At 41.6% G+C, this 26,649-nt stretch overlaps 1 protein-coding gene and 1 long non-coding RNA gene across 3 annotated transcripts in view; both read left to right on the top strand.

The window, feature by feature from the left end:
* LOC120574714 overlaps positions 1-18,694 on the top strand; it is a 42,154-nt gene extending 23,460 nt beyond the window's left edge. The window contains exon 4 of the long non-coding RNA XR_005641889.1: positions 17,608-18,694. This is a non-coding gene — a long non-coding RNA (uncharacterized LOC120574714). The remainder of the gene's footprint in view (positions 1-17,607) is intronic.
* Positions 18,695-18,701: 7 nt separating this feature from the next.
* The window catches only part of LOC120574711 (thyroid hormone receptor alpha), a 67,745-nt gene continuing 59,797 nt past the window's right edge, over positions 18,702-26,649 (top strand). For both annotated transcript variants that reach the window (XM_039825092.1, XM_039825091.1), the window contains exon 1: positions 18,702-18,943. The gene's annotated coding sequence lies outside the window, so the exon portion shown is untranslated. The remainder of the gene's footprint in view (positions 18,944-26,649) is intronic.

Genomic DNA, 26,649 nt, shown 5'->3' with positions numbered 1-26,649 from the left:
ATCCATTGTGCATATAAAAAATGATTTGGTGCAGCTTTAAGACGATGAGCATAAATCAATTCTCTGAAATGCTTCAGAATTTAACTGTGAGATTCCAACTACCTTTTATTATCTTAGAGACATATTGCTTGGGCCTGTATCTGGTTGATGTATATTTTTGCAGGCTTCGGTCACAGGTGACAAAGTAGTACTTGTAGTTTTAAGTAGAGTTTCGTCGTTATTTTCCGCCACTATCCTCGGGCCGGGCCGGGCCGGACCCTTGATCAAGCATTGTGTTTTTTATCATTACTTTAGCCTAATTGGGTGGGAGAAAGCTATGCCATAATCAGAACTATTATCTATTTAGGCCAAAGTAACAAATGTGTCCAAAAAGTTACACAAGTTGGACTTCAGTTACAAAATGCAACATGTGTCATGCGCGGAGTCTCCTCCTCTCGCACACATCACACCGGGGCTGCGGGCTGTATTGTGGAGCTTATGTGCAACATGGAGCTTGAGGTTGTAAAGAAAAAAAGAAAAACGGGAGAATTACCTTTGAGCAAGTTTGGAGGAAAGTCGGAGGTATGGAGCCATTTTAAACAAGTCGTGGGCAGTGACAACATATGTGTCGGCTTTGTTGAGTGCATTAAGTGCGGCACGCTGTTCGCCTATGACAGCTGATAAAACGGAGAAGTGGATGATGAAGAGACACATGAAGCAGGCTCCCCGTGGCAGAAAAGATGATAGTCAGCCTTGAACGTCCTCTTTTGTTAGTTCTCCAAGCATAGGCTCCCCCTGAGGGCTAGGCAAGCGGGCAAGCCCTCACAGAGAAATACATTGAGTTTTTACGTTTCTTCATTCAGATCCATTTGCGATCCGTTCCATTCTGAATAAACAAACAGCGCAGTTTACATGCTTCGCTCCTGTTGCATTATTCATTAAGATAATTTTAAACAGATTTCTGCAGTTCAAACAACTCTGAATTGTAGTTGAGAACGTCAGTTATAACGGCCCACGGATTAAAAAAAAGTGTCGGGTTGAAATCGGCCTCGGGCTCATAATTCCAGTTAATGTGTCGGGCCGGGCTGGGCTCGGACACAACGTGCACGGGCTCGGGCAGGGTCGGGCTTGATTTTTTGGGCCCGAACGAAGCTCTAGTTTTAAGTCTGCTTCTGCACAGACATAGTCTAATAAAGGTGGGGACGCTAAGCATTTTTAAGTTTTTGTCTTTCAAAGCTGGTTAATTTGTGTCCACTTGCTGTTGCTGGCAGGGAACACATGGAGATGACTGTTGAGACACTCTGCTGTCTTGCATAACCTCTCATCACCACTTTTCTAATGTCCCGTGACGAAGCATTGTGTTTGTGCATACATAAAGCATGAGGTATGTTTGACACTAATGCTTCCTTTCACTCCTACTATGCAATTTGAGCCCATACATTATTTTTATAGGGGAGGGACACCCTTCAATTATCCTGACTTTCAAGTTCTGATACACACACACACACACACACACACACAACCCACTTATCCTCAAGCATGAGTGCACAATGTAGATATGCAAAATGTAAAAATCTTTTTTTATTAATGTTTTGTAGAAATGGTTTGTTTTGCCTGTTGGGACGTTGGCAAGGTTTACACCATAGACTGTATATAAAGATGGACGAAAGGATAGCTCCCCAAAAGTAAAGCCAAAACATCCTGATCGCCCCCTGGTGGCTGGCTGCAGTATAGGTCCTAATCCCCGCCCCCTCCATGTTAGCAGATGGGACTGCCAAACCAGACGGTTTAGTACTGAGACGCCGCAACTGGGAGTAGTTTCCTGTACCTGTGTCCCGTGGGTTTCTCCACGGCCACGCCTCTTTAGGAGCCTAGCGGCAGGTCCTGAGCGTATTGATTCCAATAGGAGAAGTGAACGTGAGTTCATTGTGAGTGATTCTTTCGCCCCATAGTCACCAGTGTTTTATTGGACCCATTTTTGACAAGCCACATATCTCCCGAACATTCTGACACTAAAATGGCAATTTTTTTAGAGGGACAAATCAGGAGAAAAGTAACTTGGTTTGAGACCTGTTTCTGTCACAGGAACAAACTCAGGAGATCTGGCAACACAGGTAAGCTAAAGTCAACTAACGTTTGTGAAGTAAATATTCAACATGGCATCATGACTTTGCGTAAACATACACGCCACTCTCCTAAAGCCAAATGGCGTGTTATCTGTACACAGTTTGAGCTATCCACATGTGTGTCTACGCTGTATACAGCGGATGTAAACATACATGGCCTTGTTTAAAAGTTGCGAGAACATGCTGCACTATCGCGAGAACAACGCGGGTAAAAAAAAAAAAAAAAGGGAAGGCTTAAAAAAACAATAACGGTTGAAAAACACCACACGTGGGACGCAATCCTGGCTCCCCTGGGTGAAAGTCCTGTGTTTTACCCATCATCCACCCCAACCAACCTTACTCCTCAATCAACCTTTCATACTACTTGCTACGGCGAAAATTCACACGTAATGTAGGTCAATGGCGGCCGAACGGCGTTGATAAACACGCTAAAAAGCGAGTATGTGTCTTGATAACACGCCAAAATGGCATACGAATTGGCGTGTCATACATAACCCCACTTTATGACATCACTCTGAAATATTAATAAATCATACATATAACTGTTTATCCAACCACACGACATTCACTACAATTTTAAACAAGGCCATGCCCATTTAGGAGACGGGAGCGTGTACCGTTTTATACCATTGGTGCAGCGTGTAAGTAACAGAGAATTTTTTTTTTTTTTTTTTTTTTGATTATCTTTGGGCATTTAAGGCCTTTATTTCCAACAGGACAGCTTAGACTTGATATGGGAGAGAGAGGGGAGGAATGACATGCAGCAAAGGGCCGTAGGTTAGAGTTGAACCCGCGTCCACTGCGTCAAGGACTGAGCCTCTTTTTATGGGAGCACGCTTTACCAGGTGAGCAACCCAGGCGCCCAGTAATAGAAAATCTTTGGCCAAACTAAAAAAATCTGTACATGTCGAATAAATCTGTCATTTTAGGTAGTTCTTATTCTTTTTATTGTTCAAGTGTTAATAATTTTTCTAATCGGTTTGGTTTTAATAAGTTATTTGATGCTTTAAAAAGTTGCTGAAGCGTCATGGTTGACCGCTGGGATTGATTCGAGATGGATCGGGCAGGTTTATGGGCGGGACTTCGAAACCACGGCTCCAGCACTCGATTACTACTGGGCAGACTTGGGCTCCAAGAGTGGGAAAAGGGACTTTCATCTTCCTCAGCAACTGTTGGAACAGCTTTTGATATTGAAGACTGATTTATTGATAGATACAAGTTCAAGAGTCAGTGTTGGAGCCAAATTTATTTCGATATTAAGCTTAATTTTGATGAATTGTGCATGAATATATGCAGGATAAATATATGCATGATATGCATTGAAAAGTATAACTAGACTCATTATAAAGTAAGTTGTGTTAATTGGTCTTGGTACTAGTAGTAGAGTATAGTCACAGTTTTTTGACAATCAGCTGATTGAGGCAGTAATTGCATCAGCTGGTATATAAGAGCTGAGCTGTAGTTCAGTTTTTGGTTTGTAGCCACACAGTGTATTGACTGCCGATTACCGCTCAATACTGTTAAGTGACTGTGAATTTAAGTTCTTTTTTATATCTTTTATTTTTCTGCTCTGCTTTCAACCCTTGTGCGCCATCTGGTAAGGGCAGTTCATTACTTGCTTGTGGAAAAGAAGAAAAACGTATCACCATGAAGTCTAAATGATAAAGGAAAATAAATGTGACCAAAAAAAAGAAATCTGTGTATTCTGAGTCATGTTTGAGCGTGTCGACCAAGGCGCATTCCAAAGGACAAGAAGGGAACAAATATGCTTTTTCAAAGTTGCTCCTTTATTAAGTACGCACCTATATACAAGATACATGCATTCACCCAGCCTAGTTGTTAGTGTCCAAAAGCTGCTGGGAAGGAAGGGACACAGTTAGCTTTTAAATGTCTCTGTCTCTGAATCAGTATGAGTGATGACGTTTAAGGTGCAATACTGCTAATGGGACCTCTGCTGAAGATTTTGTTGAGTGATTAGTCTGCGACCGTTGGCTAATCAGTGTAGTGCACTGAATTAATGACCGCAGTGCGGGGTTAGGTTATATTTTAATGACTAGGTAAAGAGACTAATGACTGTGACTGTACCTGTTTGCCTTCAGCTTACTCTGTCAAGATGATAATTGGAACTGCAAATGGCATGTCTAAGTACCCTGATGCCATATCATCTTAATTTTAATACAACAAGCTGCAGATGTACTGATGGAAATTTTCATTCAGCTGGAGACAACCTGAATAAAACTGAATAAGTCAGAAGGTTCGCTTCCTCTACTTCGGTCTTGCTGGTGTGAGACGGTTTGCTGGTTGATGGCATTCATTTCCATGTCCAAGTCAACCAAAGTTGAACCTAAAATGAAAGCACTCTACAGATTTACTGTCTGTGTGGCATACTGTAGTCAAATAGATCGGTATCCGTTACTGGTACTATCCACCTTAGTCTGGATCGACAACAGTTCAGTTCCAGAATAATTGCCGCAGGATGTTCCGCCTGATGTCCCATCGCCTTGCAAAACTTCGGGAAACAACCATACATTTCGAGCTAGCAAGTTACACACTGAAAATGTTCCTTCCTTCCTGAGACTATTTTTCAGAGCCACCGTCACTGCGTCCGGAGCTCAGCGCCGCCCAAGACGATGGTGATTGGTTTAAAGAAATGAAAACAACCCAGAGCGGGGTTTTTTTTTAAATTTTTTTTTTATATGCTGCAATGTATTTGTGGTGTAGCCAGACCGTACTCTGCAGCGCTGTGAAGATACAATGCAAGACTATTTCCACCTCAGCCTGCAAGTGTTGCACTGCTGTTCTCCTATACCACAGGCTCTATACTGCAAGCATTTCACTGTGTAAAATGTAAAATCAAAGAATTTCTAATAAGGGATGAAGTTCCACTCTCTCGATACTTCTGGCTTCTGAACTGGTTGCAGTTCCACTCTGGTTCCATATAGGGGGGCGCTCACAGGCGAGTGCAGAATGAATGGTGGTCTAAATTTTCTTCAAAACTTGCCATTTTCAGTATGTAGCAGTATGTAGTTTGTTGTCGTTTCCCTGAAGAGAATGGAGTTAGACGGTGGCAACACACCTTGCTGGAACATCCGGTGCCGGCGAATATCCGGGGAAATCAATTGTCGTCCATCCAGACTGGCTGACAGCTCAATTTTCTTGAAATCAATTTATTAGATGTATCACCCAGCGCTAGTTGGAGGTCCCAGCAATTGCTGGGCTTATGTGTTTATATGGGCGTGCGCGAGGAGATATCGGGGAACCACTGTGTTAACATGTCAAATAACATCCAAGCCGCTTGAATATACAGTTTCCCTTGATAGTCTTTTTGTGACCGTTTTATTTCCTTGGCTGTACGTTATGTGCTTAACAGTGTCACTCAAGATACAACAGGCAGAGATGAAAACTGGTTAGGCCTACCACTCTACAAACTGTACTTTTACTGCCTCAGGCATTTAAGGAAAGAGGACTACTACTAAGTGTCGTACTTTGAAATGCAATCCAAAGCAAGAATGTTTTTCAGTGGTGAATGATGTGGCGCCGTTACTCTGAGCTGGTGGTTTTCCTGTCTAAAGATAAGGACTTGCTGGAGTGGAAATGAAAGTGTTATGCTCATCCAACCTTGATAAAAACAAAGATATTGAGCATTCAAGAGGATCACGGACACAATATACCAGGTGCATTGCTGAAGGGCATGTATCTCTTTATGATGTGACTTAAATTGCTTTAACTGAAGTGGCTCATTCAAATTTGATCAATGGTAATAGGTGCAACATGTCTATCAAAGACCCGCTGACAATTTAGAAGCTAATAGAGAAGACGTTTTCCTGCAAGACTTGAACGGCATTGTTCACACAGATAATGAGCTCTTTTTTTCCCGCCCTCTACCTTTCTTATATAACTTGCTTTCCCTCATATTTCTCTCTGCTGTTCTTTCCTCCATCTCTCATAATTTCATCTCCCCATTCCTAATCCTAACGCTGTTCCTCCTCATCACTCCTTAACCACATCCTCTCTGGCCCTGGAAGGTGTGTGTGTGTGTGTGTGTGTGTGTATGTTTTTCTGCCAATCCTTACATAGCTTTTCACACCTCCACTCTCTTCCTCCATCTCATTACTTCCCCCTCCTTGTTTTTCTTGTTACTTCTCAACTTTCTCCTGTCATCCATCCACCATGCTGTTGCCTCCCCCTTGCCCTTTCGCTCTGTCATGTGTGTGTGTGTGTGTGTGTCCTTACGCAAGTACTGTGTGCATATATGTAAATATTAGCTTTAGTGTGTGGTTTTGACAGAAGTAAATGTCCTGAAGTCTTTCATTATTTTTCCTATAAGTCACTATCGTGTGTGTGTGTGGGTGTACTGAACATGCCGTTGTGTTTCCTCACGTGGCCTTCTTGTATAACTGTCTCTGGTGATATAGGAGGCTTTGTGCTGTGTGCAACATGCATGATCTTTCTGCACTCACTTCACCCAGTAAATATTGACTCTAGACTATGATACAGAGTCTGAGGAGCTGCGTGTCATTTTAGAAGGGTTTAAAGCAATCAATAATTATTATCTGTTCGCTCAGTGTTCAGTTCAGTGTGTACGTACGCCTGCATGGTATACATTACACAAGATATCGCCAGCTGTATTAGCAACGAATGCGCTCCAGCACCTCAAACATACAGTAATCCTCATCCAACTGCACGGCGTCCATATGCATGTGTACATAAGCACATCCTGGACAGGCTTCACAATGAACAGTGAACACAACCAGTTCAAAGTCGCATTGTGTTACAGAAAATATACAGATTGATAAATCTGCCAATTGACGTCAAATGACAAAATGATATAGAAAAGGCAACAAAATAATGGCAGTAAGTTAAGGTGCAATTGTTTTTTGTTGTTTTTTCTGAGTACTGTGCTCTTGATTTGTTTAACTATTTGTATTTTTCTCTGTATTTCGACATTGTTGCAAATGAGGGATACCTCAATGCTTTTCAAGGCTTAAATAAATGTTTGAATTGAATGGAAAAAATGGAAAAAAAGTGTCTTTTCTGAAACCATAATTGATTTATGTTGTCTCTGGTCATTTTCAAGCTGTGGCTTTGTTGTTTTTGATGCATATATTTCAACCAATAGCATTACTCATTACCTATTTCTAGTATTCAGTGTAGCCTGGGTGTAATGCTAACTTATAGCTGTCTTTACCAGCTAGGCTCCTACATGCTTGCTAATAACTTACAAGTCACAACTCATCCCTAAATTCCGCCAGGCGCATCTGTGCTGCGGTTCGTAAACTCTGCAGCTGGCGGAAGCAAACCCGGCCATTTAAAGACGATATGATTCCACCAGCAGCAAAGCAGCGCGTTCCAAGAATCATCCCAGAAGCACCTCTCCGCTAAGCTCCGCAAAAAACAAGGGGCGTTGCACAGGTCGGGCAGGGAGTGGAATGGCTAGTGCAACTGGTCAATTTTCCAAAGAAACACCCTGTGCAGGCTCCTGATTGTACAGTATATCACTCCACTATTTTAACAACTAAAACACAACCACAAATCTTTGATCCTTGTCATTCACAACTGGACTAAATGGAAGAAACCATTAAAGTGATGGTTCGGATTAATTCACCCTAGGGTCCTTTGCACCATGACCTCGAGCCAAACACCCCCCCAGAAGCTTTTTTCACCTGGGTCGAACATTGGGAGAGTTAGCTAGAGTAGCGTTATCAGCTGAATAGCTTAGCGCAGGGGCTAATGGACCCACGTTTGTATCTCATAAGTTACCCCACTAATAATGCCCGAAATGATACCAAACGTCTACAAGTAGTACAAATAGGTTATGTAGTCATAAAACGATGGATTGGAAAGTTTGTAAGTACACCAGAAGTTTATGAACACTTGCCTGCTCTCTGTTGCTGCTGTTGCTGCTGCTGCTACCTGCAGTTAGACGAGTGCTTAGGGCCGTCTACAAATTACTACACCGAAAAGAGATACAACAAAAATATTTATTAATTTAATGATTAAATAAGGTAATGTCTCCAAACTTACCTCAATTATTACTTGTCTCCTGCTAGTTATACTACAGCACTTACTTTAAAAAAAAAAAAGTTAAATTAAAAAATATTTTTGTTGCATCTCTTTTCGGTGTTGTAATTTGTAGACAGCCCTAAGCACTCGTCTCACAGCAGCAACAACAACAGAGAGCAGAAGCCAGCAGGCAAGTGTTATTTACATAAACTTCTGGTGTACTTACAAACTTTCCAATCCATCTTTTTATGAGTACATAACCTATTTGTACTACTTGTAGACGTTCGGTATCATTTCGGGCATTATTAGTGGGGTAACTTACGAGATACAAACGAGGGTCCATTAGCCCCTGCGCTAAGCTATTCAGCTCATAACGCTACTCTACGCTAACTCTCCCAATGTTAGACCCATGTGAAAAAAGCTTCTGGGGGGGTGTTTGGCTCGAGGTCATGGTGCAAAGGACCCTAGGGTGAATTACTCCGAACCATCACTTTAACTATGTAGACTTCTTGCTTTTAGCAGCACAAATATCGAGCAACGTTAACTGGAACCTGAGCAACGTTACAGCCTGAAAATTGCAAGTTTTTAAGAAAATTTGGATCGTGCAACAAAGCAGGTCTGTTGTGTTTTTTTTTCGGGGATTGAATGTAAAGATTTCGAAAGAACATGTTTACGGCATTTCCTCTCTAACTGGGACTTTTGGGATCCATTGGTGTGATTAAGTGTGGACAACTTACACACAGTGATACACTGGAAAGAGCAAATGAGGTTTAACCATGTATCCAGCTATTTTATAAAGCTCACGTTACTATAAAGGTGTGAACTGTAAACTTCATTTAATATTGTATGTGGCGTTTTTTTTTGCGGGGTTGCAAATGTTCCACCTAAACAAGTTCCTTCCCGAGACTATTTTGAAGGGCCACCGTCGCTGCGTCCGGAGAATGAAAATGAAATATGAAAATAAACTAGAGCACCTTTTCCTCCTATCCATGAATGTTGTGTGGAAAGGCCAGACTTTCCTCCGCAGCGCTATGGAGATAGACAGGTCCAATGTCTAATCTATTTGCGTGTGTGAGAGACAGATGGGCCTTTCAGAGTAGGGCTGGGTACTGAACTTTGACCCTTTTTAAGCAACTCCTTAGTATCAAGTATCGAAAAATGCCTCGTCCTTGAATACCAAATTTCAATACTTAAGAAGCAAATCTTATCAGCGTCAGTGAGCCAATAAGCATGCGGCATGCTTCTGCCAGGATCTAATAATGCTGCTGATTGGCTGTCTAACGTTACACATTGTAAAGACACGCAGGAAAAACTCTACGTCACAGACTGGGCTTATGGAGCTGAAAAACAAATTTAAAGATTTGTGCTGTAATGTGAAATGTAATTTCTTTTAGTTGAAATTAATATTATAAAATTGGTATCAAAAAAAGTACAGGACTGTTCAGGAATTTTTATTGAAGTCACAGTATTGGTACCGGTATCGAAATGTTTTTAAATGATACCCAGCCCTAACTACATCTAACAACAAGCCTGAACAGATGTTAGGCTAATATTGTAAATCTATTGTATATATACGCCCATGCATATTTCAGGTTATCATTATAATCAGGGTAGGATTTTTTTAATGTGTTTATATTCCATAGACCCTTACATTTGTGCCCTGAGGACCAATGGTCCAGGGTTCCCGGGGGTCCATCCTTTTATGTTGCGTTAGATAGCTAGCGGCTGCTAATGCCTGCTTTGTTTCAAGGAAGCAGAACAAAAACTGGCTGCTTCGATTGGTTTTGTCTCGCCGCCAGAAACTCAAAGGGCAAGGGTATTGTGGCTTTTTCACACGGTAAGCCAACACGATTATAAAACGTTTAACGTTAACAACTAAATAAAAGTTAGCTTTGTAGAGATTGTGGGATTTTCCAAACCAAATAAATGGTACACATATTTACAAAAAACAGCTTTGCTACCCCATTGTGGTGTAACTAAGATATCTGCAGATTATTTAATTTTTTTCGTTAATGGATTTAGCTCCTGTACGATGACATTCACATGGAGAAGCTACTTTTAACATAGCATACTGTCAGCGGCACAGCTGGCGTGATCCAAACATTTCCATTAACTGTTAACTTCAGAGCATGAGTTGTTTAAAACTAATCACTTCATATAAATATGTTGGAGAGTTTCTGTGTGTTCCATTGTGGTTCCTGATTTACTTTCATGAAAACAAATGTTTCAAAAATAGGTTTTGATTTAATTCTGTGATGTTGACATGGAAATGGCAAAGTAATATTTTAAGTGATGAGCCTGGTTGTGTTGTCATCACGGTTGTATTGGCTGTCATGCTGATTTGAGCATGTTCTACATGTCTAGTTGACCAATCAGATTGCCTTTTCAAATCTACTTGTATAACTATGGAGGATGCACAAGGACTATAAAGACATTATTAAGCTATTAAAGTGCTCATATTATGCTTATTTTCAGGTTCATAATTGTATTTTGAGGTTGTACCAGAATAGGTTTACATGGTTTAATTTTCAAAAAACACCATATTTTTATTCTACTGCACATTGCTGCAGCTCCTCTTTTCACCCTGTGTGTTGAGCTCTCTGTTTTAGCTACAGAGTGAGGCATCTCACTTCTGTTCCATCTTTGTTGGGAGTCGCACATAGCTAGGTAAGAACTACTAGCTAGAAGCTAGTGCTGTTAGCGGTTAGCCACCTCGTTCTCAATGGCAAAACACTGCTACAACACACACGAGTTCACCCTAATCTACAAAAGAAATTGTATAGAACTACTTACATGTCCCTGTTCTGCAGGTATTCCACGCAAAGTTGGAAGTGCGCCCTCGTTTAGAAGAAGTCTCCCGGCTAATCCTGCCTTGTACTGACCGAGGCTGGAGAAACAGCTAGCTGATGTGGTATTAGCTAAAGTGGTTTGCACACACAAAATGTTCCGGCCCTGCAGATTTTGACCAGCTTACCTGGAGACTGAAGGCAGGATATATTCAGAAACCTGTATCTCACTCAAAACAGCATGGATGGGTTTGTATGCGTGTGGAAGCACCAGAGACACAAAATAACACCCCAAATCCCAGAAAAAGGGATTATTTTTCATAATATGGGCACATTAAGTTAGTTAATAATCTTATAAATGACTCAATCAATTCTTTTTCCTATTAAATATTTTCCCCCAACATTTTTAGGTCTTGAACTACATTTGTGGCGGCCTTAAAAAGCTCATAAAAAGCATTCAATTTGACTTTAAAAATGGTGCAAGAACCCTGCGGTCTCTAACACTTGTTTTTCCTGTCAGTATGATAAAACCAGTCTTGTCAAGTTTTGTATACTGTCGGCAGCTTTCTTTCTCTGGAACCCCTAGAGGCATTCTTGTCCCTGTTCAGTGTTTCCCACAGAATGACACAGCTGTGGTCTTATTTTGTACCGTAGATCCGTTGTTTGCATGACATTACTGTAAAATTCGAATTCCAACTGCTGCATGACTCGCTCTGCTGCTGAACTCATTGCACCTCACCCTGACTGGACTGATAATCAGGCACGCTCTGTTTGCGGTCCACACTGTCCTGTAGATCAGCTTTCTCTTCTCATTGCCGAGCATTACTCAGCTGCTTCACTGGAGTTCATTCTCACATTCCTCTAGTCTCAGGTAGCACAGACTGCTCATGTGTCATAACGCACCGATATCCTGCTTCTTATTTACACAACCTGCATATTGCACATACTGTATTTCGGAGGCATAAATGCTCTGTTAATTGCACTGAGTGGGTCCTTAATTAACCACATGCTGAAAGTGGGAGACAAACTCCCACTCCCAACACTTAACAGGCTTGACATAAATTGGACTATTAATTCATAAATAATGGAGGTCTTCATTACGTTTGATTATACACTTGTAGGATTGGGCATCGAGAACCGGTTCCAACTTTCAAAAACGTTTCAACAATTACGATTCCAATGGAATCGTGTTTTTATTGGAAACGAAAAATTTGGTTTCAAATCTAATCATCTGTTCTGCTAGTTTTGGTTTCCGTAGCAGCCACCATATTTCCAGGCTTGTTGTGTTGCAGCCATGAAGCACAGTAAGCGACTTTACTTTACATTAAAAAAAGCCTGGAAAAACTGTAAACCACCATTGAATCTGAATTAATTTTTCCTGACCCGTTTCAACTCCACCCCTAAAAGAATCGGAATCGATAAGAATCAGAATTGATAAATTGAAACAGTGCCCAACCCTATATATTTGTAATTCAAAGTTTCCAACATCGTGAAGACTTGTGGGAATGTCTGTTATTTATCAGTTTTCTTTTCGTCAGTATCTACTGTTTGACTATAAGGACGTGACAGACTGCATTTCCAAATACTCGTAAGACAGCAATGACCCCCACTCCTTTCATCTTAGACCTATTCTAGACAGCACCCAGCGTCACTATCCTAAAAACACATGCAATTCAAATATAGTCAGTCTACTAAGTGGTTTGACTCGAGTCAGTCATCTGTACTTTGGTGTGCTCAAGCTGCAGGTGCATCGTGGCAGGGGTTCCCACTGGAAAAGATGATCAAAGGAAACCAGATGTGTTCACTTTGTTAGTCTGCTGGTTCATTATGTCGGTGAGAAATGCTGTTGGTAAGTGCTGCATTCTAAAAACCATTTCCCTGGTGCATTAAGTGCACTCCGTTTTTCATTTCAAGCCCTGTATAATACTCCTATGATATTATATAATTGCTTTTTTTTTATGACTTAGAGAGGATAAGGTTCATTGACTTTACATTAGCCTAACGCTTAATTAAAATAAAAAAATCACTTTCACTCTTAGACTTTTTCTGTCATGACTCCCTTTGGAAGCTCCCTTTAGAAGCATATTCGAGGTGTAATGTATCCATGTGACATCTGAGTTTATTTGGTCTCATACCGCCTGTTGTCAGGGTTGCAATTGTGTCTCCTCTTCACCCGTTATGCTGGCAGTGAACCTGTGAGCCGGGCTGTCCCAATCAGGAATTTTAGATGGTGATTATTTAGGATTAACAATGTATTTCTGTTTATTTTATGCCTCACATTGCTGCTGTTGTCTTTGGCTTTGCAACTAAACCTAAATCCATGTGGTATTTCAATAGCGGCTCAAACGATGTGGTCATTGGCAACGAAGTGTCAATAATCTTCAAATAGTTTACTGAAAACAATGTTCCACCTCTCGCTGTGGTGCACAGATTGATTTTAATTAGCTTGTTCTAAAACGGTTGTGTGGGCCAGCCTAATTTAACAGGACCGTGGTGCACTGCAGAAGGATAATCAATAATGTTGTATATAATGTAAAAATGTAAACACTGTAGATCGCTCGCTCTCTCTCTCTCTGTAGCGTGCAGGAGGCCGGACGTGTGGCTAATGTAATCGCACTGACTGTCCGGTTTGTAATTTGGCCCTGGTTTGGTTTTCTTTGAATCGCTCCTTACAGACCGAATTTTCCAGATCGTCGTCTCTCCCTTATTGGCTCACTGAAGCTGATGAGATTTGCTCCTTAGCTAATACTCCGATACTAAGGAGGAAATTCGGTGCTTAAAAAGTAGGGTTGGGCATCGTTTGGATATTAACGATTCTGATTCCAATTCCGACTCTTACTTTCGATTCCGGTTCTTATCGATTCTCGATTCCGATTCTTTGAGAGGTGGAGTTGAAACGGGTCACATGCTTATTTCACAAGTAAGAGTAAAGTTTTATTTTGATTCAAAGGTGGGTTGCAGTTTGACGGGGCTTTTTCAACGTAAAATAAAGCCACACTAGAGCACCGCTTACTGTGCTCCAAGGCTGCAACACAACAAGCGCCTGGCCGCTACGGAAACCAAAACTTGCACATGTTAAATTTGGAACCCATGATCAGATATGAAACCAAATCCTCCAAACGATTCCAATAAAGAAACGATTCCGATGGAATCGTAATTTTTGAACCGATTCCAAGTAGGAATCGGTTCTTGATGCCCAACCCTATTAAAAAGTAATACATTTGATACCCAGACCTACTTTCATTTGTCTCCGATTTTGCATATATTTAGTCTTTCTAATACTCAATAAGTCTTCTTATATGTATAATAATTATATTGTTACTGTACCTATTTTCTGTTGTAGCGCAACAGTGATTTGATTCATTTGCGCATTCTCCTACATTTCATTGCTGTTTCGGTCACCCAACACCACACCCAAAGTGACAGTGGATACATCGCTCTGTCACCACAGCGCTCGGTCTGTGCCACACACTGACTGACAAGCATCTGATCCTAATTTTACAGCCCAGCTACTTACCAAATTAAGAAATGCACATATGCAAGTGGAGCTTCAAAGCAGGGAAATACATTTCAATTATATTTACAGATTTGTCTTATTTTTTTTGTTTCTTGTCGTGGTCAAAGCTGCTGTAAAGCATTTTATTCAGCCTGGTGTGATTGGTGCAGAGTAGTGTTGCACTGCTCACGAGGAAGGTCTCAAGATCACACACACACACACACACATATAACACACACACACACACACACACACACACACACACACACACATATACACACACACACACACACATACTTGGCTGCATACCCATTGTTGTTCCTGCAGAGTGTGTGTAGGCGGGAAAAAAAGTCATGAAAAATAAAAAATAGCCTACCCTAGATAATAAAAAATATCTCTAGATACAAGCACTGTATGACCTCATCGCTTCCTGCTGCCAATAATTGAGACAGAGCCTCAGCCAAGAGACTGTGCTTAGTATATACACACACACACACACACACACACACACACACACACACACACACACACATGCACACACACACACACATGCACACACACATGCACGCTGTTCCAGGTCAGTGTGCCAGTCTTCCTTTTTAGTTAAAGACAAGTCAACATGCCCAGAAACAATGAAAACCACTTTGAAAACAAGTTTGTTGATGCCTTGGAGGATTACTTTCCAGTTTTGGTTTCTTGCCTCGTCTCTGAGGTCAAAGGTCAGGGTCAGATACAGAATGACGACAGTCAGTCAGCCTACTCGCTTGCCAACCAGCCGTAAAATCCCACACTCTAAATACAAAAGTCTGCAGTGTACGGTAAGAATGTGCAGAAATGCTGAACATAAAGTTGGTACAGTTAAAATAAGTCTTACGGTATCAAACTGGATTATTTTCTTCTGGCTGTGATCAGACCAGAGGGCCGGGCAATATGGAGAAAATCAAAAATCACAATATTTTTGACCAAATACATCTACGATATTGTAGTGTTGACTACTGGTGCTTTCACAAAATATTTACACAAAGAGATTTTTGATAAATAATCATCACTAGTGTTGATATAATGACTAAGTGGGTAAAGGCAAATAATAGAACAGTTACAACAGTCAAGTTCAGTCAAAGTCAAGATAAGTCCAGAAAATCACTTTACTGTAATGCAGTGGCGCAGGGTTCGAATCCAACCTGCTGCCCTCTGCTGCGTGTCATCTCTCTCCCCTTTCATATCTATCCACCGTCTAATAAAGGGAAAAGCCACAAAAAAATCATCTTTAAAAGCAGGAAACGACACCACTTAAGCCATTTTACGATATCCAAAGTCTAAGACGATATCTAGTCTTATATCACGATATCGATACAGTGCCCAGCTCTAACCTGTAGACAAAATATAGGAAATAAATAAGTGAAACCAACAATGTGTTCCCTATGCTGTGGCACTCAGGCCCGAGCCCATTCATTCCTGGAAGTCTTCAATAGTCTCACAAATATATAGGTCTATGGTTAACAGCATTGTGTGGTCATTTTTACAACTTACTATATTATGATATAACATTGCATTGACGTTGATATAGGATTTAATTTCTATTGCCTTATGCCCGGTGCAGCAGAAACCGGCTCATTGATGTGTTGTTAATAGTTTTTGGACAACAATGCACAGGCACTGAGGGATAATATTCAGTACAAAAGGCTTTAGCTACACAGACAATACTTGTTAAGATTAACTCATTGTTGCTGTTCCTCTTTTCTTCACGCTTCCTAAATGTCTTAAATCATGGACAGAGAGGAAATGTTTGAAGAGAAATCAAGTCAAATTCAGTCCCCGGGTCATTTACGCTGTACGTCTCTGCCACCAGGTCACCCCCTTCCTTGTCTGTCTGTTTTTCCCACTTTCCAACGGCCAAATGGTCGTTTATTTTGGCGGCGGATGGTCTCGTTCACAGCCAGTTTGGCAGGCAACCAGCCATCAACTCGAGGTTTCTTTTTTTTCATCTGACCGTCGGACTGTGTTTCTGGTGAGCTACTGATCGCTGCCTGTTCTGTACATCTGTCACTGTAGCTGGTGGGGGAGGGAAGTATTTTATTCCCCCTGCATGATAATATGATACATATTGTATCAAATGTCTCTTTCCTCTCTCCTTCCATCTTCCTTCATAAGATTAATCTTGATGTCTCTTTCATTTGGCGTTTCCTGCTGCTGGTTAATTAGCCCCTCTGCTGAGGTCTCATTTTCATGTTTGCATGGGAGGCTCTGGCGTGCTAGGAAGAAGAGACTAGGAGGGTGAAGAGAGGACTGGTGTATACTGTATGTGCGAACCTCAACTTATACCGGTGACGTATAGGAGTTACACTTGCCTTTACATCTTCTGGTGCCCTTCCAACCAAAGTCAGAAGGTGCTGTGGAGTTAGACTTGGATGAAGTGTGTGTGTGTGTGTGTGTGTGTGTGTGGTGTGTGTGTGTGTGTGTGTGTGTTTTTGTGGGTTTGGGTTGGTGTGTGTGTGTGTGTGTGTGTGTGTGTGTGTGTGTGTGTGTGTGTGTGTGTGTGTGTGTGTGTGTGTGAGAGCATTAATGTTTTTCTGTTTGAGAAAGTCACACAAAGAGATGCATGTATGTGTGACAGAAACCCAACCCAAGAGCTGCTTGCACAGATGGAGGAAGATGAAGTGTGTGTGTGTGTGTGTGTTCAAATGTGGGTTTGCCAACAACGGATTTTCCAGCCAGGACCTGCGATGCATACTGAACAAGTACTGTAGCCTTTTGTTATCGCAGAATCAGTGGCGATTTTATATCTAAAAAATTGGTGGGGCACAATTTCAAAAGATGGGCTACATCCCAGTAATCCTAGAATACTCTGTATCTCACGCTGTTAAGATGTCAACAAACCGCATGGCTCCACAAAACCCTTTAAACAACAGAGCAGCGTTCTTCTACCAGGTGTTGTACACATACAGAGAGAAGCACTAAATAGGAACATCCAAAGGTCTTCGATATAATTTAAACTAATACCATGATGACTAGACCTTGGTTAGCTGTTCTTATAATGGATGAAAGTATGGTGAACAGCAAGCAAATATTGATTATATGTCAGTTACTGCCTTTTGCCTTTGCACGACGGTCAATTTTGAGCTCAAATTTATTTTCTGTGACAGGGGAACTCCTTGGTGAAGTCCAATGATAAAACTTCTAATCGTTTTGTCCCGCCTCTGTGCTTTGTCTTCCATAGGCGGAGCCCCTGAAGAAACCGACCTGTTAAGAGGCAGAGTCAAGCATCGACTTCTTTCCAGACGCACACTAGCACACCACCAGCATTCGTTTTCAAATAACAAAAGGGAGAACATACTCGAGACTGATTCAACACTACTTTACCTCCCGTCATCCTATCCTCTCCTCTCCAGTCCAATAAAAACCTCCTCTGCTCTCTACCTCCCGGAGAAATAGAAAAGGAAAGAATTGAAAAGCAATTTATTATCCTTTTTATCAGTTCCTCTTTCTCTCCAGTTCGTGCAACAGTTCTCCCATTTTACCTCAGGGATTTTTCTCCCACGGCCTACCTCCTCCACGAGAAACAGCCGACCCAGTGACTGGAACAAAAAAAAAAAACACACCTGTGACCTCTCGCTGTTGTTACCATGACAACCTGTATTGCCTCTCAAGCACCCCTCGCCGCAAGCGTGAGGACCAGCATTGACCTTGGACCTCTCAACACCTGCCAGCTCAGACCAGCTTGCTGTCTAAATTGTACCGATCCACACTTGTAGCCTGGAATATCGGTCTAGTTATCCCCTGGAAAGGAAAAAAGGGGTCCCATTGCCAATAAAGCCAGCTACACACTCACAATAACCTCACCCTTCTGGTACAATACGCCCAGCAGGAAACCATATACCTCAGCAGAGACACAGCTTCTCACTCAAGGAAAGTGGAAGGGAACTTTTACAGCAATAGCATTCACTGTCCTGGTGCTTCAGTCCACCCAGCAGGGTAACACATGCTCACCAGCCTGGTGCTTCAATCCGCCCAGTAGGCAACTCACTTCAGCATCTTCCATTTGCCTTAGAGGCAAGAGTATAGCAACCGTAGCCAGGGAGGCCTCTAGAGGAGCAGAGAGAGAGAGAGAGAGAGAGAGAGAGAGAGAGAGAGAGAGAGAGAGACTCAGGAGTGCTGCCCGGCAGTCAGCTTCACTTTATTTTGCTTCTGAGCAAAGTCACATCATACACAAGCCTCACGATCCAAGCGGTAGCATCAAATCAGCAAACGCCCAAGAGGCCTTTAGAGAACACAGAAGAGACTCAGAAGTGTGTGTGTGTGTCGTTTCCACCATATGCTTCACCCTGTGAAGCCTCCAGAGAAGTAGAGCTACACGCGGAGCAGGAGAAGTTCTTGGAAGCCTCATCAGCTTTTTTCATACTCTGGAGGCAAAGCATTAAGAACTCCTTGGCAGATTCAACCCAGAGCTTTATGAACCTTGGAAAGTTTGAAGACTAAACACTGAGAATCCGTATTGTGTGACAGCGGAGAGAAAAAGACCAGGGAAAGCATTAAGTAAAGAGAAGAATGCATCGGTGAGTTTCTTTCTTTACTAATTTGATAGGCTTGTGTATCAGCGTGCTTTCCTCCCATTCCTCTTCTTCACAGTAACAGGAGGCTCTGCAGCCGAGTGTGTGAAAAATACACAGTATGCAGTGTTATTTTTTTTTTGGTGCTTTCATATCGGTTACCATTGTATACTAGTGAATACAAGAAAAATATTTTTCATCCCTTATCCTTTCAATTCCTTGCATCACTAACTGACATTTAAATGGCATTTCTGCATAATAAGATGATACGGAGTGGAGACAGACAGGAGATTAAGAGAGATGGAAAGGGTGCTTTGCAGTTAAGGTCATTAACCCCTGCAATAACATCCATCGGCGCAAAGACCCCTCATACCGTGGAGACTCAGCTCGGAATACAAGTCTCTGGGAAGTTTGTAGCTTAAAAACATCCCTAACTAAGTATGACATGTTAACTTAATATTTACTTTACCGTGCTGCAGTTGGTGTATGTTTGTGGTAACCAAGGCTTGGCCCGACGAGGCGACTATGCTGAAGAAGTCGTACCCCACATTCATGGCCTTCTGTCTATCCACAGAGATAGGAGAAACTGTTCATCCCCCCCCAAAAGTATTTCAAATGCATGTGGTTTGACATTTTAAGTTTCAAACATTCTACATACAGTAGATTTTTACCCATTCTGACAGCATGGCTATAGGGATGGCAATATGGGTCTGTCGATTGGTTGGTCGGTACACTGCTTTGATCCAGTCTGGAAGATTTATCTATCATATGGTTTGCTGCTTAATTTATACACTCATGCAGTGTTGTAGTCTCGGAATCAAACGCATTTTCACTTGGTCAGGATTTTTTTTTTTTTTTCAAGACCACTGCAACTGCAGCGATTTCACTAATTGCCTCTGCATTGTCTAATTTTATGTGTTTACATCATTACTGTGATTGTAAAACTTCCTGCTTCAAATGCAACCAGTAACTTGACTCATTTCTAACTCCCTGCCCCATAAATACCACGCACTCTTGGTCTTGGACTTGACTCAGTCTCAACCCCTCAAAGTCTCGGTCGTGGTACACTCTTGTCTTGGCGATGACTTGGTCTCGGTAGTCTCGACTACAGCGCTGCATTCATGGTTCCCAGACAATGTATTCTAATGACTTGGGTAATCCCCTGACTTTTTTCTCTAGCACCACCATGAGAACATGTTTGGGTTTTTCATTGAAATATCTTACCACAACTATTGGCTTGGATGAATTGCTTTGTAATTTGTTAAAGAGACACTCATGGTTCTCAGAAGATGAATTAGAAAAGCTTTGATCCCCTGGCCTTTCATCCAGCGCCATCATAAAGTCCAAATTTCAGTTTCACGTTTATGACCAAATACCTGCAAAACTAATGGCATTCCTTTAGTCTCAGCTGTACTTTGTGTTTAGCGCTAATTAGCAAGTGTTAGCATGTTAACATGCTTATCTAAGATAATGATTATACCATGGCTATACCTTCTAGATATCAGCATGTACACATTGGCATTGTGAGCATGTTCACATGCTTACGTTAGCATTTGGTGTAGTAGCCTCACAGAGTATATAGCATGATTGTAAGCTCTTAGTCTTGCTGTAATTCTTCACTGGTTTTTGATAATATTTTATTTGTTGAGTGATTCAGCAGTAGCAGTCAAATAAGGTATAATTGTGTATAAATATATTGGTTACGTGCTGACCTGATTTGTATTCCTATCTAGTTATTGCAGTTGCTGTCACATTAAACCATCATTACTGCATAAGTAATGGGCTTCATTTTAAAATAAATAAGTAAATATATAGATATTAACTTAATTAACTTGACATTTACGTTGAAATAATGTATTGCGTTTCTGATGCAGAAAAAGCATTGAAATGCATTGAAACGGCCCAGGATACACACGTGACTACGCTTACATTTCAAAATAAGGTGTTAAGACATAGTATATACAAATGCATTAATTTGATTATATTCACAGGTATAAAACATATTACCTGTGTCCCTTTTATAAATATATCCCACTAAATTGGGAGGGAAATTACTGTATTCTTTAATTTTGGTTGGTGAAGGAAATCAAATCCTGAGAATACATTTCAGTTAAGGACTACTCCGATTACAGACTGAAAATCAAGCATTTTTACTGTATCAATTTGGAAATCCAAAATTAAAGTCCCATATTTGTATTTGCGTACTGTTTATATTACTTATTAGCTGTTATTTAATTAAAATGTGTACCATCCTGAAAATATTCTGCTGCCCATCAATTAGTTTTTTTTTTCCAAATCTGATTCGATAAACCTGCATAATAATGATGTATACTTTTTTATATATATGTTCTCACACACACACACACACACACACACACACACACACACACACACACACACACACACACACACACACACACACACACAAAAAGGCTCTATACACTTGCATTATGTATGGAGAGATGTCAGAGCGAGGGGGCTGCCTTACGGCATGATACACCCGAGCAGTTTGGGGGTTCGGTGCTTGGCAGATCGGCAGTGCCCAGGAGGCAAACTGGCACTTCTCCAGTTTCTGGTCTGTGCGGGGACTTGAACCGGTGACCCTCTGGTCCATAAGCCATGTCCCCAAAGGCTGATATACTGTCAACGCCAACATGCACCAACACAAAACAGCTGTTACACCAATAGAAAAAAAACAAAAAACATGGCCTAGTCTTCCAAAATCAGCTAAGTATTATGATCTGTGTTCAATTACTTTAAAGGTCCCATATCATGCTCATTCAGGGTCATACTTCTATTACATGATTACATGTTTATGCTTTAAGGTTAACATTTTTTTTCTTCTTTCTAATACCGTTTTTTCTATACCTTTATTCACTCTCTGTCTGAAACAAAAAATAAGTAGGCATATGCACTGGTGTGTCCTATGTGTTCCTATTAGTGTTATGTGGAATTATCATTTCTATATTATTGTAGTGCACTGTATATGCCCAGGGAGATGGAAATTAGCAATTCAAATTATAAAGGTTAGTGTCTCCCCTTTAGTCTACATAACATGTCATAGCATGTTACCACTTTATGTACAACTGTTAATTTATCATACAGACTGAAACTCAACTTCTAATAAATCAGAAAACAAATACACCAAAAATAGGAACTAAATACAAAATATAATGTAGGCTATAGCCTATGGCATAATTTAAACAAGTCTCCCGAAAAAGAATCTCCCCCCGCGCGCGTGTGGAGTTTAACTCCGAAAAGACAGTTAACCACACGTTCCCGTTAATCTTATGATGGACATGTGTTGTGATATTTAAACAAACGATCTGTCAACGGCGAAATAAAAGCCTCTTATTTACGGGACCGGTCTAAAAGACCTCCGGTATCAGCGGGGTCTCCGAGTGTGACTGTCCGAGCGATGAGCTAGCGGCCCCGGCAGGCGCAAGCTGCCAGCCGCGCCACTTTATGGAGCTCCGAAAACTTTGGAGAAAATTGTCAATTCGGCAAAGATTATCGCAAGACTGCCTATATTCGAAATCTAAACCTTTCATTTCTTGCCTAAAATGTTCTAAGAAGTGAATTTAGTGATGAATAAGATGGCGAAAAGTCTTTGGGCATTGAATGCCAAAATGAATGTTGGGATACGGGTGCTGCGAAGTTCAAACATAGGCAATATATAAGAGTTCATACAAGTTACCAACCAATGCATCCTCGGTAAAATGGACATGTCAAGAACATTTCCGGGAATCTTAAAGCCATAATGCAACCTAGGGTCTTTTTGTGAATGTACCCGAGTCAAACTTTCGTTTAAAAGCATATTTAGGACGGAAGCGCCACTTTTAAGATTTACCGTATTTTTGTTTTTCGGTCAAATAGCCTTTTGAATGGGAGTGATAGGGGCCCTCAAAATAGCTATTTATAAAACACTGAAAAGGCTCGACACAACATGAAACTATCCTCGAAGTATCACCGGGGGCTCTACACCTTAACAAAAGCATTGACAACATTGTTTGTGTACCCAGAGTTTACTAAAAAGAAAGTTTTTCAACAACTCACCGTAGCTCTTGTTGTTTCCAGCCGCAGCCATTTTATCAGTCAAAAACAATTCAATCAGGAGAGACTTCCTTGCAATGAACATATTTATTGTAAAGACAAACATGTAAATGTACAAGTCTCCTTGGACTCCATCGAACCCAAATGTCCTAAAGGGTTTAAGGAAACCCAAACATATCCCCCGATGGAGTCCAGACACTGGTGGTGGTGAACGAGCAGAGGAGCCATCGACAGCCAAGCGCAGACGAACCCAGGTCCGAGGGCGTGACCACCGGTGGCAGAAGGGGAGGAGGCGGGTCGCACTCAATTTCCTGAAACAACAACTGCCAACCGCGGAAGAGAGAACAGATTTAAAGCAGGATATCAAGCTGTGATAGGCTCGTGACAAATGGCTGACCCTGATTGGTTTAACTAACAACGACACAGCTGCTCTGATTACTACTGACAAGTGACGTACCATGAAACAGCTGATCACTATGAGTGATGGAAAAGGTATATGAAGTCTTCCTTTTAAGAATTTACGCTGAGTTTCATTTGATTTCTGAATGCAACGTAACAGGGAGGAGAGTAAAGACGGAAAGCTCCTAAAGCTTAGTTCCATGTAAATGCACGGATAATTCGTTGTTTTGTCGTTATTGAAAAACAATATTGACCTTGTAGTTGAAAAAGGAGTCTCCTATGGAGTCTGTTCATTCGCATTCGGATATCGACTCGTTTTGACTGCCGAGGTGGTAGTGGCCGGAAACGACAACAGCTGCGGTGAGTTGCTCAAAACCTTTCTTTTTTTAGTAAATCTGTGTACACAAACAATGTTGTCAATGCTTTCGTTAAGGTGTAGAGCTCCTGGTGATACTTGAAGCAAAGTTTCATGAATCTTAAAAGTGGTGATTCTGTCCTAAATATGCTTTTAAATTAAAGTTTGACTCACGTAGATTCACAAAAATACCCTAGGATGCATTTTGGCGAGAGTTACGCTTTAACTGTTCTTGGTGAAATGCGAAGTTGTGTATTGGGACAGTACTTTTTTCAACACAAGATGACGTTTCACAGGGACACAAGAACACATATCAATAGAAGAACACAGATTGAGAAACGCCCCATGTGTCTCTTTAAGCCCCCCTCCTGAAAATCCCAGTCTGCTCTGATTGGTCAGCGTTTCTGGGCTTTTAGTATCTGCGCTCTCTGAGTCTGCACTGTCATTGCATTCAAGGAAATACTATATATATATATATATATATATATATATATATATATAGTTGTGACATCACAACTGTACGAAGTCCTGACGGCTCATTTAAATTCTCACACCCAACTCGTAAAATAAGGACGTTCAGTCAGGAGTCTTTCTCGTTCTTATTTGACGTTAAAAGTCTCCTTTAGCGTCTCATGTAAACGTGCTTGGTTGCCACTATTGCCGTCCCTTTTTCGGAGAAAAACAACGGGGAAAGGACGCCTCAAAAGCCGGGAAACACACCGCGGGTGAAGCGCGACAATAACTGAATCGCGGAGGTTGGGTTTAGGAGAAAAACAACGGGAAAGGACGCCTCAAAAGCCGGAAACACACGCCGTGACGGGGAAACAAAAGAAAACAACGGGGAAAGGACGCGATCAAAAGCCCGGAAACACACCCGGAGACAGGGAAACAAACCGCCACGGCAGAGACCGGAAACAAAAGAAAAACAACGGGGAAAGGACGCCTCAAAAGCCGGGAAACACACGCCGGAGACAGGGAAACAAAACGCCATAGACCGGGGAAACAAAAGAAAAACAACGGGGAAAGGACGCCTCAAAAGCCGGGAAACAAAACGCCACACGCGGGGTGCGAACCCGAGTCTCCTGAGTGAAAGTCCGGTGTTTTACCCATCCGCCACCCCAACCACCGTCCTTACATACCACTCGCTAAGTCTCATCCAACTGCGGCTCTCCCCAGTACGTTACACAAATACGCCGAAGGGTGCCTTTTTCGTCGCATCAGACGCTTAAGGACACTGACCAAACGTACTTATTTTACGAGTTCGGAATGAGAACGGGTTGAAAAGGCACAGTTCTGAATACGGGCTGTGTGCATTTCTCTGTGGATTGAGCGTTTTGATACTTTCACAGTCTTTATATAGCACCTCCACCTGCTTTATAGTCAAAAAAGCCATGGAAATCACACTTTTTACAATTTGGGACCTTCAATAAATTCGGCAATACAATCATGCCATAAAATGATTGTTGAGAACCCTGAATGGAAATGCATAGCAACACTGCTGTTGCATATTGATTCTGTTCATTGAAATACACTGATATAGTACAGGTCTAAGGGGACACGCTGTTCTTTATTTGACAAAGTGGAAAGACAAGGGAGAAGAAAATCTGTGTAAAGGAAGAGCATAAAGAGTAATGGAGAGATTAAAAAGAGAGACAGATTAGAGGTAAGTGGTAGAGAATGGGAAAGATTAAGAATGGCGTAGGAGGGAGGACAGAGAGAGGTAAAGATGGATGTGGTTCCACCATAAATCCATAAATGTCTTACCTCAGAACACCCTCTGTCCTCTCCCTCCATCCCTCCCTCGGTCAAACAGATGGAGTCGCACATGTATTTCCCTCCATCATTGATAGTCTCCTCACATCATAGCGCTATAACTTAATCTCCTCCCTCTGCTTCGTGTTGCCACGGTAACGTGCACCCTTCCCCAGCTACCTGTGGCTCAGATACGCAGTGATGTACAGAGCGCAGATCCCACATCAGCCATTCAGATCAGCCGGCTTGTTTATGTGGAAGTACGCCGCGCGAGCGTGTGTGTGTGTGTGTGTGTGTGTGTGTGTGTGTGTGTGTGTGTGTGTGTGTGTGTGTGTGTGTGTGTGTGTGTGTGTGTGTGTGTGTGTGTGTGTGTGTGTGTGTGTGTGTGTGGCTCTTTGGCCCAGTCATGTTTACGAAGTGCTGACCTACTTGGACCAATCAGATGGCTCAGTGAAGTGTGAAGTGTGTGTATGTGGTCATGCATAATACCAAGTGTCTCAGTTTTTCTGCTGCCGCAATAAAGGGCACCTGGGGCCAACAGAAGCTGGAAGAGATCTCATTATCTCGCCGTGTGTGTATGCACAGGTACATAAAATTGGAGCTTTGAATGAATCATCATCGGGCTCTCTGAGACTAGGTGTGTGTGTGTGTGTGTCTGTGTGTCTGTGTGTGTGTGTCTGTGTGTCTGTGTGTCTGTGTATATAGGTGTGTGTTCAGGCCACTGAGTTCATTGCTGGGTTCAGTAAGGATGTAAACCTGAGTTCTAAAGCTCGTTTTATACAGACATATCTGTCCTACAGAAATATTTTTTGAATGTATGACACATAAATTACCTGCGAGGACTTCATAGTCAGTTGTAGTTTTTTTTTTTGTTATAGTTTAAGATGTTTGCTTTTTTAACGTCAAAATATTTGTGTAAAGGTTAGGGGTGTCACGATTTCAATTTTCATTATCAATGGAAACGAGCTTTCGATTTTAATTATCGAAATCAAAAGAACTGCCGATTTCCCCCCCAGTATTTTTGTCTTTTTCCACCCCCTACTTATTGCTCAAATCCAAAGAAAAAACAACACACACAGCTCAGAGTCAGAGATTCTCCCAAAATCCTCCCATTTCCCTGAAGTCACAGGTGTTGCTTTCCCCATGAGTGATG

Source organism: Perca fluviatilis, chromosome 15 (assembly GCF_010015445.1).
Source record: "Perca fluviatilis chromosome 15, GENO_Pfluv_1.0, whole genome shotgun sequence".
NCBI classification, from domain to species: Eukaryota; Metazoa; Chordata; class Actinopteri; order Perciformes; family Percidae; genus Perca; species Perca fluviatilis.
The sequence above is the reverse complement of the archived record's forward strand: the minus strand, read 5'-3'. Positions and strand labels throughout refer to the sequence as shown.